The following is a 16,259-nucleotide window of genomic DNA, read 5'->3' as shown; positions in this document are numbered from 1 at the left end:
TTGATTTTTTAAAAAAATTAAGGTAACGCATTTTTCAAGTTAGAAGAGTAGTATCTATAGAAGTATAGCAATCTGCCCAGTTATGTTGGGTTCAGTGAAATGGCACGTTTCAGTCAGTTGGATATTAATAGATATGTTATAAACACAGGTTTGGGTCACTGGGTATATAGTCATGGAGGCTAAGGCAAGAGGATCACAAGTTTGAGAACAACATTAGCTTCTTAGCAAGGATCTATGCAACTTGGCAAGATCTTTTCACAAAATTAAAAAGGAAAAAAAAAAGTGGGGGGTGGGGAGACTGGGAATGAAACTCAGTGGTAAAGAGCCCTAGGGTTCAATCCCCAGCACCTAGTAGCCCACTTGAAAATCTGTAGGCCATGGAAAAAGTGACCCCTTTATATTGAGCCTTAGGAGGCACTAACATGGATCATAGTCTATCTCTGTGCTTGACTCTCTATCATTCTGAATTTCTTTCAAGGGTTTGCATGTTTTCAAACTAAGCCACTCTGTTTAATCTGTTGATATTCCTCTGTAATTGCATTTGACTTTTCTGAATAGAAAGCTTTGGTTCCTGAACTTTCCTATGCAAAAATCACAGAAATTTTAGATTTTCCCTTTCTCTCTTTTTCCCTCTTTTCCTATTCCTTCTCTTTTCACTTCTGCCTACTTACTCCTCCTCCTTCTCCTCTTCTCCTCCTTCTTTGTATTCTCTAGATGTCTTTATACATTCTAGTGGACAAATCAGGAAACCAGTTAAATATTAAAAGGCAGAGAAAGTAATAATAAAATTTGAGATAAAAAAATTAGATGTTAATTTCTTTGCTTATTGAGATTATTTTCTAATATTGCTAAAGAATTTAATTAGTAAAGGATAACTTCTTTCTCTGTCAGAATTCTCATTTGAAACAAATATTTGAAAGGTGTATTCCTGTAAAGCCAACTCACTATATTTTATATACTTAGGAATCAACATTAAGCACTTTAGCAAATTATTTAAAATATAATTGTCCTAAAGTAACCCTGCCTTTAAAGACTTTTTGTGGACTTATCACAATGAACCATATATGTGTGGTTTTCTTCCTCTCTCTTTATCTATTATTATAGATCAGGAAGTTAAAATTAATGCTTGAGGAGGATAAAATATCTCAAACTTTGTATAATGCTTGATTTTAGAAAAAATAAATTAATTTGAAAGAAATTCGTTAGAGTATGATCTTCTTCCTTCCTCTTAGATATTACATATTTTCTTCACAGTGTTACATCATCTATTCATAATAAAGCAATACTAGAATCCCAAGGAAAGAAAACAATTGCCTTTACATATGCATTTACATACTACTGCCAAGAGGTAAACATTTCTAAAATGCTAATTTTTATTAACTTGTTTTTATGATATATCTACAAAATGTTTTGTCTCTATTTGGGGTCCTAAATAAACATGAATGTTCTATCATCAATTTGAAACTATCTTAACAATTTTTAGTCTTTCAATTGTAGTAATTAGAGACATGCAAATCAAAACTACTCTAAGATTTCATCTCATGCCAGTCGGAATGGCAGTTATCAAGAACAAACAACAATAAGTTTTGTGGAGCATGTAGGGGAAAAGGCAACTGATACATTGCTGGTGGGACTGCAAATTGGTGGAACTACTCTGGAAAGCAATATGGACATTCCATAGAAAATTTGGAATAGAACCACCATTTGGTCTATACCCAAAGGACTTAAAAACAGGATACTATAGTAATGCAACCACATCAATGTTCATAGCAGCTCAATCACATTAGCTAAATTGTGGAAGCAACCTAGATGGTGTTCAATAGATGAATGGATAAAGAAAACTGTGGTATATAAACACAATGAATATTAAAACAGCATTAAAAGAGAATAAAATTATTGCATTTTGCAGGTAAATGGATAGAGTTGGAGAATATCCTGCTAAGCGAAGTAAGCCAATCCCCAAAACCGAAAGCCAAATTTTCTCAGTGATAAGTAAATGCTGATCCATAATGGGGGGGTGGGGAGTTGGAAAAATGGAGAAACTTCGATTGGACAAAGAAGAGGGAGTGGTGTGGAGGGGGCCAGAGTGCAAGAAAGGTGGTGGAATGAGATGGACCTCATCATTTTAGGTACATCTATGACTGCACATATGGTATAATGCTACATCATGTACAACCAGAGAAATGAAAAGATGTATTGTAATTGTGTACAATGAAACAAAAGGCATTCTGTTGTCATATATACCTAATTAAAATAAATTAATTAATTAAAAAATTGTGGAATGGCTCAAAGTCTGTACCGAATTATAATCAGAATTAGACTTAGAAAATCTCATAGGACTCCTCAAATGAAGATATAGAGACCATTTTAAATATCCTCCTCTTTCTTGTCTAAAATAAGTTAAAATAAACAAATTCAATCAGTGTTCTAAGAATTAAAGATATCATTCTGCTGTGGAATTAGGGTACATAATATTTTTTGCCATTGAAAAACACTGACTGGTTTACCCAAAAAGATATCTTTCTTGATTAAACAAAGCTTTTCCACATAATAGGTTATGTGATTTACTGGGTCTCTCTCACATAAGCAATGACTCAGCAATCTAGGGGTCTTTCATATTGTTCTTTCACTGTCCTGGTCTCCATGACACACTCAAAAAATGCCTCCATCAGGATGACTGTGGAACCCAAGAAATCCACAGAACTCTCAAGGTGTTTCCAGAGTCAGACCTGGAAGTGATGGGACACTTTACCTAACCTTCTCTTGCATGATGTCAGTTATGTAGTTTAATTATTAATAACAAGAATATAACAGAGATCAAGACTGAGGAAATAAACAATGAATGTCTACTGAATACTGACATGTCAATGGGGCAGATGTGCCTGGTTTTTAGAGTTACAACAAACCTTAGCCTTCAACTAGACCAAATTATATAATTTCATTCTTGTTAAAGATGGACCCAAACTAACTCTGTAACCTGAACTAGTATTCCTACTCTAGTATTCCTGCTCATTTGTTCTTCCTTGAGAAGAAATATCATCGGTAAGTTAAAGCCATCAATGATAGAACTGATATAAATCCTAAATTTTTCAGTTTTAAATACATGCATAAGAATAAGAATATTTTTTATATTATATATGTTAATTATGTGAAATAAATAATATAGGGACAAAAAGTCACTTAGATTATTTCTTTATTCATAATAAGCATTCAATAAATAGTTGTAAATATTAATATTACTGAAGCCAGAATACAACAGGCAGTCAATATAGATAATAAATAATTGGGTCCAATTGGGAAGATGAGAACTTGTTGGAAAGGAAAGGAAATCAAATTCTGACATCTCCAGAGCTCTTCCCCTCCTGCAACCTGTTGTCCAGGTGGCCAGCCTCCAGGGAATTGTTCGTCCCAACAAAGGTCTATTAATTAATGCCTCCTGAACTGGTCCCTTTTTGCCTGGACCCCTGGGCAGCTTCACTCTTGGATCACTCCACCTTCACCTTTTGGCCCACCCACCTTTTTGTCAGGTAGGCAGAATGGGGAGAAGAAGGAGGCAAGATAAGGGGGAAGTGTAAATGGGTACACTTATTTATGTATAAGAATAGACAAAATCTAAAATGCATAAAAGGGTCAGGACACCACCACTTCTTTGGATATCAGGTCTGGACCCCTTATCTGCAAAGTCTGTCTCTCATATCCTTTAAATAAATCTTGCTTTCTATGCTTGCCTCGGTGTTTCTTAGTTGTTTAATCTTCACATGGGGGAAATGGAACTAGGCCTTGAATGATTTTCATTGCTATCAGTATCATTGCTAACTATTTAAATATATGTAAGTGTACCCATTTATAAGACCTTAATGTCAAGATTCACTGAAAAGATCCAAAGTACTCTGATTTATGTGTTTTTAAAAAATACTTATTTTTTAGCTTTAGGTAGACACATATCTTTATTTTATGTTTATGTGGTGCTGAGGATCGAACCCAGTGCCTCAGGAATGCTAGGTGAGCACTCTACCACTGAGCCACAATCCCAGCCCCTGTTTTATGTATTTTAAAAAAGGAAAATAAACTCACAACCATTTCATGAATAGCCAGAGTAATGTTATATTGACTTATGTGGATAATTGGTTAAATAGCTAAGGTTATTTGCTCCTATAATTGTTTTAACAATTTGTTCAAATGGTCAAAGTATTTTGAAGCTATTAAAGACTTATACAAGGAATAAATATCATGCAATTAATATTTTCCAAAATTATGGAGATTTTGTAATAGGAAAGCAGTGTCTTTTCCTTAATGATTATGAACTAAGGAAATGCTGAGCTCCATTGTTAGGTTCCGTCATTAATCACATCATGGTTGCACATGATTTCTCAATAGATTATGGCAACAGAGCTATTAAATTAGAGCCGTGAGAAACCTTTCCAGAAATGAACATCAATGGAACATCAAAAACAGTAAATTCTCAAGAAGCAGAAATCTATAAAAGAAAGATGATCCAAAGTCAGACAAATTTGATATTGAAATATGACTTTCCTATGTATTAGTTTTGTGCAGTTTTGATTGTTTCTTAGAGTTTAAGTAATAATTTTGCTTTTCTTTTAAAGGGAATAAGGATGCATTTTTCTAAGTAGTGTTTTTGTAAAAATCGAATTATTTCAAAATGTTTGTTCCAGGAACATGTACTTATCATTATAACAAGTCGAAAACTAAAATCAATCATACCATAGATAGCATGTCACATTTTAATTGGTAATATGTATTTTTGTTTCTTAAAGGTACACAAATTATTACTGTGGCTTGCAATTGAAGTCCTTGAAGAACTAGTGTGTATTTAGTATTTAATGGGAGCATCAGTTTTATTTCTCTTTTTTTCAGTTTTCTCCATATCAAAAAATTATTTGGTCACATAGACACATATCTATGAGTAAGTAAAGAATAATGAGCAATGAAGAAAATTACCCACAATGAAATTTAATGAAAAAACCTAGGCTGTCTAGCAGAAACATTTAGATTTGAATTGTGAAGACAATAAGTGGATTAAAGACAGAATGTTGCTCTTTTCATACCACCCCACATGATGAAATACTAATTCCCACTGTGATATATTAGGAGGTGAAGTATGCACAAATAAAGAGGCCTTCCTCCATAATCCAGCTATGCTAGCACATGAGCCTCCAGACCAGTGAGGAATCCTGTTGTTCAAAAGCAATCCAGTCTATGGTACAATTTTACAGCAGCCTGAATAGAAGTTTTTTTTAAATTTTTTTTATTTTTATACTAGTGAGTGTGTGTGTGTGTGTGTGTGTGTGTGTGTGTGTGAGAGAGAGAGAGAGAGAGAGAGAGAGAGAGAGAGAGAGAGATGCTCTCACACTATAGGCTGAAATTTGATTTCCCAACACCCAAAGTGTTAACATGTCCTATGATTTAAGAGAATTCTTGAAACTATTGAGTACAATATGAAAAAAGTCATCTTTCATTTAAAGTTAAAATGAAAAGTATACCACAGTGGAATTCCTTTTCCAAATCTTATAAAATGCTGAAATGAGAGAAATCTATTATTTAAAGAGAGATGATTCCAAATCCAAGATTTTAACACACATGCTCATATTAAAAAAAGATGGTGTGATCCACTGTCATCTCACTTGTTCTTCCCCACACCATTTGTGTCTCTGGTGATGGACTCTGAAGAAGGTAGCTCTTTGGAAAAGTCAGGCACAACTTTCAAACTACATTAACAAAGCACAGTTTTGTTAAGTGTTAGATTGCAATTTAACCTCTAAAGATGAAATTGAACATTGAAAGTTTAAACATTGGGAATGGTTCTAATTTTTTTTTTTCATAATTTCTTCATCTGTGTGTAGTGCCAATAGAGGTTTACAAAAGCGTATACATACAGAAATGTTATGAAGATGTGAAAATATTTCAGAGTATTGCATCAGTTCAAGGACTTATTGATTTCTCAATCACTATAAATGGAGCTAGACTCTATAGTGATAATTCAAGAGAAAAATATTGACTCTGAAGCTTAATAAAAATAACAACAAAAGAATAATGAAAAACATTTAATGTCAGACTATGCTTTGATAAAGTTGATAATGCCTTTGAACTTTAAAATGGCATTAACTCTATGAAACCTTGAAGCAAACAGACCTTCAAGGGCCACCAGATAGCCATTATCTCCCTGAAGTGTTAACCACAGTGCCTCAATATCCAGAACCCTTTTTATAAATATCGCTGTATATCAGTGGTGAGATTACCTTTTAAAAAATAACCAACACACACTGAATTCTAAAAGAAAACAAACATGTATACTGAGTTTTAACTTTTAATTGGCTTACATCCTTTACATCAGTTATTTCCATTCTTTTCCTTCTGTTTGCAATGTGGGATTATTAAGAGAATATTATTTTCTCACTCATCCTGTAGACATTTCCAAACAATATTTAAAATTTACCTTTCATTTGTACAAAACAATATCTACTTAACAGTTTTCACTTAATACAAATACACAGATAACATGGAGAAACACTGAAGTGTGAGTTTTGTATTTAAGGCTAGACCACTAACAACCAGAATAATGAAAGATTTCATAAAGATTATTTAATACATATGATTCCGCTTTTTTATGAATATCAAACAAAGTGTTAATTTTTGAACGCAGATTTGATCTGGATCAAACCTCAGGGACAATAAAATTTCACTTCCCTCCTGATAGAGTCCTAACCTATCTAAACCTGGGAATTAAATTACCCTAAGAGAGATTAGCAGAAGACAAACACATGAATTCATTTGATACAAGTCTTATTTGGCATTGGAGCCCTCATTTTAAAAAAAAGACTCAAAAGAAGCAAAGTCAAACATTTATATCTGAATTAAACAAAGTAAAGTAATTTGTTAAAATGAATCAAGTTGTGTGGGAGGTGTATTTTAACAAGAATTATACAGAACTCTTTGTCATGACTTCTTGTCCTTGATGATTAGAATGTTATATCTTTCATATGGGAATTTTATCTCCTGCTTTTTGGAAAAATAATGAAGGTCAGAGTGATCTTCTTGCACCTGCTGTTTTTCAAGGGCTTTTAATTTTAAATAGTCAATATGCCAGAACTGTATGTTTTTATGTCTTTCAAACAATATAATTATCATATATATTCTAAAACTACAGACAGTATTTGAACATATCATTTTAGCAAGAAAATAATTTAATTTTCCTCTCCCCTTTATATTGTAGAATGAGAGAAAATTCTTAAAATATGATCATTGACATGCCTTTAACATTTACCCTTTATCATATTTTCCTTTAAGTAAAAATGAAATGAAATCAGTCTTACAATTTCAGAGATGCTCAAATGAATAAAAGTACATGGATAAAGTACAATGCATGCACATATATACGTTCATTCACAAATATGACAAAAGAGATTAATTTTTTGTATTAATCTTAGAAACTCCCAGATAAGTAAATTATCAGAGTTGTAGGTAGCAGCATTAGTAATGATTTTCTGCTTTAAAATAATAGTTGAAAAAATGTTTTCTCTGATATTCAAAAGCACGTCCAAAGTAAGGAGGGGCAAAAGAGAGAAAAGGGGAAAAGAAGGAGATTTCATCACAATGGAAGAAAAATCCTTGGACTAGATAAAAGGAATTGTGGGCTGGGGATGTGGCTCAAGCGGTAGTGCGCTCACCTGGCATTCGTGTGGCCTGGGTTCCATCCTCAGAGCCACATACAAGGATGTTGTGTCCGCCAAAAACTAAAAACTAAATATTAAAATTCTATCTATCTCTTAAAAAAATAAAATAAAAGGGAGGGAGAATGGATAGGATAATCTCTCCTAACTTTGTTATGCATATATATGAATATACCACAGTGAACCTCAAAATCACTTATATCCATAAGACACTAACTACAAAAATTTAAAAAAAAAAACTATACATAAATAGTAAATAAGGATCAGTAGAATAGATTGGGAGGAAGGGAGGAAAGAACAGCGAAAATACTGGGGACCCAGTTAGAGCAAATTATATTCTATGATTTTATAATTATTCAAAATGAATCCTAATATTAAGTATAATTATAAAGAACCAATAAAAACAAAAAAAGGAAATACTGAATTTTGAGTATTGAGTATTGTTAAAACTAGTAATTGTAGTATTTACATACACATGCACAATTAAGAAGGCAGAGACACAAGGAAAGACATTACCCAACAATTTGGTAATTTCTAGAATAATTATGAGGTTTGCTTATTTAGAATATTGGAAAAAATTAGTATGCATTCCCACATAGACACTTTTTAAAAAAGGACTTTCATAACATAAATATAGGAATTATCAGTTGGTGTTAGAAAACATGAATTAGAATAGAATTTCACATTATCTAAAATATATGAGGAAATATTTGGAGAATACCTAATTATAGGATATAAGTGAGTTGCTTGTTTTCCTTTCTGTCTGGTATACATTCTTCCATATATGTCTGGTATTTCAACATGTTTAGTATAGAAGAGGTTTTTAATTTATTTTTCACTTTTTTGTCTTTTTAGCTGCAGGGTTTAAATGTGAGTGGTTTCATATGAAAAATGTAGTCTTGCATTCCTAGTACCTTTTTTTGACTCCTGATATTTATAATTCTACTAGCCAATGTAATCTCAATTTTGAGACCTTATTTACTCAATAGAATCATGATATTTAATCTTTAGAAATCTAGACAAAATTCACATATGAATTAGTATTCTGAAGTTAGGTAAAATTTAAATCCCCAAATGGAAATTTCTATATTTACAGGTCAAGTATTGGGCTTTATAAAATTTAAAGTAACTGTTTCTATATATTGCATAAAGAAAGTAGATTCCAATATAGTTTTCCTGGAATGGCCAATTCTTTGCTGTTGAGAAATGTGTTCTTATACTTGTAAACTGCAATCTCCAGCTTCCTGAAACTACCACTTTCATGTTAAGTAAGAGATTTGATTTGAGGCAGAATGTCTTTTAATACCTCATTTACTTAATTTATCTAGAGATTGTCAGTGGTACCTTTCTATTCATAGAATATTCTTCAAGACATCGGTATAATGAATTATAACAAATTGCAGTGAAGAGCCAGAGAAGCCTTGAGACTCCTGTACTGTCCACCTAAATCTAGATTTGGGAAGAGACGTATTTTATATTTTCAAAGTAGCAGTTATTGACTCATGAGATATGAGGGTTGAAAACACATCATGGTTGCACTCTGACACAAAACTCTAGCCTTTGGAATGCCAAGAAAATAAATTTCCATTGTTTACATCACTCAGTGCATGATATTTTGTTATGGCAGCTTGAGTAGACTAAGAGGAAGTTTACATAGAGCAATAATTAAAAGAGGCATGTATTTAATTAAGAACTTGCTACCTCACATAAGAGTAAAGACAGTTCTAAGTGTTTATTGTGTATTCATTTGTACTAGAGACAACAAAAGTACTGATTTAGACCATGTTAAACACACATAGATGCACATATGAACACACACACACACACAAAATAATTCTGTTAAAGTCTAGCAAGTATGTCTCAAGGGGAAATATAAGAATGGATATTAAAATATGAAATAATATTTTAAATTTCCTTACAAAGTTTATATGCACATATAATTCAGATTCTTTTTATATTAATATAATTAATGAAAAATTTCCAAAATTAAGAATTACTCTAGATCTAATATTTTAATATAGCAATAGGTGACATATATAATAATTTAATCACACACACACATATATATATATATATATATATATGTAGAAATAATGAGGAAGCATTTATTTTCATATTAAAATAAAAGTTTCAGAGCTATGGAAGAAATTTTTTTCTAGATTAATGTATGTTAAAATGTGAGGTTTGCTTATATAGAATATCCTATAGCAATATGTTAGACATGGAATCAATTCATTAAAATATAAACTAAAAAGCTTTAATATATCAATTGCCTTTCACATGAAAATACTGTCAAGGAAGTCAGCATAAAAAAGTATAATGAAAATTTAGAAAATTTGAAATTCAGTATAGCCAATATATAGTCTGCATTTAAAAATTTTCTTTCCTGGAATAATTTTAATAACACTTCTCATAAATGTGCTAAATGTGAACTGAAGTTAAAAGCAAGTCAGCTCTTCTATCTATCCAATAATACACTCTTGGATTTCTTGAAAGGTAAAAATCCATTAGTATTCAGTGTCCCAACAAAGCCCACAGGCAGCTTTAAGTTCAGCACTGATATAGTTCCAAAGAACTGTCAAATCTTTGAAAAGGCCAGGCTTTTTTTTCTGAGTGTTAGATTTATATGTTTTAGAAAATCTATTTATAGTTTTGAAAAATGGGAATAATTCAATTAAATTTTGATTGCATAAATTATAAAAAATGGTGATTTAAGATATTTTGTTGTTGTTGTTCTTTGATTATGGCAGATAAACTGGATTTTTCCTGTCCTCTAGGAGCCCTTCAGTTGAAGACTTGGTCTGCAATGTATGACACTATTGGTAGGTGGAAGAAACTTTAAGAAGGAGAACCTAGTAGAAAGAAGTAATTCTTTGGAAACATGCCTTTGAGAGGATGTCAAAACCCTTCCACTTTCTGCCTTACACTTTATTTCTGTCCATTAAGAGGGAAACATCATTCCTTTGCATACACTAGTGTCATAATGTACTCTGCTGTCACATGCCCAAAGGAACAGGGCCAAGTGAAAGATCTGAAACAAAGCTTTCACCTTATAAATGGATTATCTCAGGTATTTTGTTATAATCATGCAAATCTGACTAGATTATGGACAGTGTAAGAAGGGTTTATCTAATGAAATAAGAGTCAAAATATCTTGAAATTAGAATTGTGGCCTATGGAGATCTCTTTTAAGAAATCATTTTTCTAGGCATGGTGGCACATACCTGTTATCTCAGCAGCTCAGGAGGCTGAGGCAGGAGGATCTTGAGTTCAGAGTCAAAAGTCAGCCTCAGCAAATGAGAGTTGCTAAGCAGCTCAGTGAGACCCTGTATCTAAATAAAATACAAAAGGGTTGGGATATGGCTCAATGGTCAAGTGCCCTGAGTTCAATCCCTTATATTCCGCCCCCCCAACAAAAAAAGAAAATACATTTTTGCTAATATTAATTAACCCATTGAAGATATTTTATCCTAATATAGTCAAATCATTCTAACATTGTATGTTACTTGATTTATTTTTAAAATATTGGATGCATTATCTGCTTATAAATAACAAATTACTGAAATTTTATGGACTCAAAAATCATATGTGCATTATTTCATAGTTTCTGGGATGAGATGTTTAGGGCAAACCTAACTTGATTCCTTACTTCAACATCGCTCACTGACTGTAATCAAGATATTGGCTGAGCCATAGTAATTTCAATGCTTATCTGGAAAAATGTATTAACAGAATCCAGACCCTTGTGCTTTGTTCAACTGAATCTGCCCTTTTCACTATGGCAGCTTACTTTATTAAAACATGCAGGCCAACAAAGCAAAAGGATAGGCTTGCTAATAAGAGATAAAAGTCACTATCTTTCATAACCTAAACTTGAAAGTTATGTCTTATCAAATTTGTGGCAGTGTATTGATTTGAAGTAACTAAAAGAGAAACACAGAGAAATGTTTAGACAAATGTGTGAATATCAACAGGTTGGGATCATCAATGCTACATTTGAAACTACCTAAGAGAATCCCTAATAAGGGTGCTTATTTTCTTTCATATGCTACATTGCTTGCACATACTTTCAGACGTTAAAATAACTCCACATCATTATTGAGAGAGCTTTCAAAATAAACCTTAAAATAAATATACTGTTGAAATTGAAAACCAACATAAGTTCTGTACAGGAATATTTCAGCAGCATAATGTATTATCAGTTGTAAAAGGCTCCTTAAAATAAGAAACCGTCTCTAGTATGAACTGTCTCTAGTTGTGAAAACTATTGCAATACAGATGTCTAATAGCCTCAAGGGACTATAATAGTGCTTTATGTGAATTTAAAAGGACTTCTGCTTGGATAGACTACTCTAAAGTAATATACATTCTGCTAAGTTACTGCTAGCACAATGAACAGAGCTGAAGAAAGGTAAGGAAAGAAATACAAAAATAACAAATATTAGACTGATGAAATAATATTATTTTTTTAAAAAGAGAGAATGAGAGAGGGAGAGAGAGAGAGAAAGAGAGGGGGCGGAATTTTTTTTTTTTTAATATTTATTTTTTAGTTATCGGCGGACACAACATCTTTGTTTGTATGTGGTGCTAAGGATGGAACCCGGGCCGCACGCATGCCAGGTGAGCGCGCTACCGCTTGAGCCACATCCCCAGCCCGAAATATTATTATTTTTAATCCAAGAATTTGATATGGTTTTCATGTAATGTTCTACAACTTTAATAAACATTACATGATTGCATTTTCATAATAAACATGTGAGGTAGATAGCAATACCATTTACATTTTACAGATGGGGAAACATACAAAGACAGATTAATTTGTTCACTCAGAAGTGGCAAAGCTGGACTTGAACTCAAGCAATCTGTCTCTAGTCTCCATAAAACAATGTACTCTCTCTGTATATTAAGCAGTTGGTGATGACATTTATCTTGAACCAATTCAAGATTATAAAAAAGTTTGTCAAGAGTTAACACTTTGTCAGTAACAACCACTGTCAATATACCTTTACTATGCCAATAGATTTTTCTATGATAAAATATACAGTGGATTTAATATAAATCTTTAATGTACAAGCTGAAAGTAATCCAATGATTTATATTTAATAATTCTAATAATATTTGTAACCATTAGTTTTATTACTTTAACATACTAAAAGAAATTGTGAAACATTTGAGAGTAAGTCAGAGATATAAATCTCTGTGTGCATTTTATTTTTAAGAACAAGCACATTTTCTTACATAACTGCACTAAAATTTTAAAATTAGAAAATTTAATGTTTCTGGACTATCTAACAAAAAGTCCATATTCAAGTAAATTACCAACTATAGTAATAATCTATAGGTGTATTATTTTATATTTTTCATAAATCTACTTCAGGATAACATATTGTGTGTAGTGAATTGTATTTAGTCTCCTTTAATCTGAAACATTTTTATTTCATATACTTCAAATCTTGTGTTCCAGTGGTCATATAAAAATTGCATGCCAATTATTTTGTAGAATATGTCTCTGTTGAAGTTTAATATTTCTGCATTGTTAGATTTGGGTTGTGTATTTTTGACAGGACTACTACCCAAAGAATGTTTTGTACTTCCCCGTGCATCCTATCAATATGTACGTGGGTGATATTATCTTAATATTGGTGGTATTGAATTCTTACTTACATAAATTCATTATCTCTGGAACTTTTTATTATAATCTTTTCAGTTTTCTCATTAAAATGAATAACATAAATATGTGAAGATATAATTTGAGGAAACACTTAGATTTTGTTCATTATCAAATTTCCTTACACTAGTTGAAGCTTCCCTTTGCAATTTACTATCTTCACCTTGGTACAAGTTTATATGCAGCTGTAACAAGGAGTTTTCTCTCATTTCCTTCACATATGTAGTGTTACTCTTTGAGTATAAGGTGTCCCTCAGAAGCTCCTGATAATGTAGGAATGTTCAGAGATATAATGATTGGACTGTGGGAACTATAACCAACTCAGTCCATCCTAGTTTGAGTGACCTGACTGGGTGATAACTATAGACAGGTAGGGCATGTTTGGAGAAGGTAGACCACTTGAAGAAGGTGGATGCCCTGGAAATATGCATGTTACTTGCAGCCTCCCTTATTTTTCTCTCTTCTTGGCTGCCGTGAGTTGAGCATCTTTACTTCTCCTTACCTTTTGTTTCTGATGTTCTGCTTCACAATGGGTCCAGAGCAATGGACTCAGTCAACTATCAATTGAAACATCTGGAACCATGAGCCAAAATGAACTTTCCCTCCTCCAAGTTGCTCCTGTTAGGTATTTTCTTCACAGTAACACAAAAGCTAGCATATTTAAATTTATGCATTTTATTTTATTCTTTTTAGAATATTATCTGTATGGTAATTTATTTAAGTGCTTAAATTTGTCACAGATTATAATGCATATGATATATAATTTCAATTATTTGATATCTCCTGATTCATTTGATGGAGAAAATAAATAAACAGATTCTTTTGATGAATGCCTTATGTTCACTTGAAAGAAAGTGAGGTTATAGTGTTTGAAGTAAATTTAGTCATGATACTTGATAATGTTCAGATTTTCCATATCTTTGCATGTTATTTTCTGGTTTGTCTATCATTTGATCAGAGAACAATTAATTATGTATTCATATTGTACATAACTGTCTTTATAAACTTTAACTAATGAGGCATCTGATAGAAGAATACATCTCTTCCCAAATTTCTAAGTCTTACTTTTTTAAACATGAAAGAAACACATTATTTTCTTTAAAGTAGCTTTATTGACTTCATAAACAGTGTTTTTCAGCTTGGAGTGATTTTATTCCCCAGCATCATTTGGTAATGACGAGAAACATTTTTTTGTTGTTGTTGTTTTAACTTTTGGGTAATGCTATTGGTGTTACTGGTGGGTTGAGTACACAGAAGCTGCAATACCTTCTGCAATATATAGGTCAGTTTCCTGCACATAGTATTGTACCGTTTACACCATCTATAAAACCAAATCTGTTGAAATCTACTATAGAGAAAGTCCTTCTATTTTGTTATCTGTGGGATAAGAAAAGTAAACTGCTACAAAGGTGGAAGGAAACAAAAGTTTAAGGGACAAATTTAAAAATGGGAAGACTATTACAAATGTTTTTTTGTTGATATTTTTATCTTATAATTATTGGTGCAAATTAATTGTATAAAATAATGTATTTCATTGTGACAATTTTATACATGCATATAATGTTCTTTGATCAAACCCACCCTCCTTATCACCCTCTTACCCCACTGTTTTACTCAGCTTTTTGTTACTGTGATTGAATAGTCACCAAGATCAACTATGAGAAGGATAGATTGATTTTGGCTCCTGGTTTTGGAGGATTCAGCCCATGACCAGCTGAACTCAAGGCAGAAATATGTTGTTAGGTAAGCATGTGAAAGAAAGCTGCTCAGTTCATGGCATCCCAAAAACAGAGATAGAAGATAAACCCTTCCAGAACATTTCTCCAGTGACATATTTCACCAAATATACCCTACTTCCCAGTCGTCTCTTCAGCTGTCAATGAATTAATTGACTGAAACGGTTAGAGCCCTTAGGATCCATCATTGCCTAATAACTCCACATTTGGACCTTGATGAATTGGAAATGGAGGATGCATTCAAAACATGAGCTTTTGGGGAGATATTCCAAATCCAAACTATTAGACCCTCTGTCTCTCCCCCTGGTGTTTTCTCTTCCCTAGTACTTCCCCTTCTAATTCCATGTAAGCTTTTTCTCTTTAAGATTACACATATTAAAGAAAACATATGATATTTTTCTGAGTCTGGCTTGTTCCTTTAACATGATGATCTCCAGTTCTATGTATGCTCCTATAAATGAAATGATTTCATTATTCCTGATGACTGATAATGCTACATTTTGTAAATACACTGACATTTTCATTATTCATTCATCCATTGGTAGGCATCTAGAAGAATTCTATAATTCTATAAGTTGGTTATTGTGAATGGTTGTGAGATAAAAAATTATGTGTGTATATCTACAGTGTGCTGACTCTAATTCCTTGGGGTGTGTACCCAGGGGTGGTTGAGCTATTTTTAGTTTTCTGAGGAATCTCCATACTGTTTTGCATAGTGACTGTACTAATTGACATTCCTTTTTGTGATGTTTTAACATTCTAAAACAATAGATGCTTTTTAGATCAAGATTCTTTAGTGTTTTGAATTGTACGACAATAATAAATATGCACAAGATCTTTAACTAATACAGTGATTACTTATGTGCAGATAATGGCTGTTAAGACATTTTGAAATTCCCACATTTCACTGTTTCATAATATTCCATTCATTCTGTGACAGACATCATTACTATGTTATTCATGCTAATATTCCCAGCAATGGTGGAATACTTCAAGAAACCTTCATTTCATTAAGGCATGAAATTAGTTAGCAGATGAGAACAATTTCAATAATCACATTTATATTCTAAGTTGCTTAGTAAAATATATTTTTCTTAGAAATTATTAAACACCAAGGTCAAGTTTAGAAGAATAAGTGATCATAAATTCTGAATTGTCAAGATATGG

Source organism: Callospermophilus lateralis, chromosome 8 (genome assembly GCF_048772815.1).
Source record: "Callospermophilus lateralis isolate mCalLat2 chromosome 8, mCalLat2.hap1, whole genome shotgun sequence".
In the NCBI taxonomy this organism is placed as follows: Eukaryota; Metazoa; Chordata; class Mammalia; order Rodentia; family Sciuridae; genus Callospermophilus; species Callospermophilus lateralis.
This window is presented reverse-complemented; position numbering follows the sequence as displayed.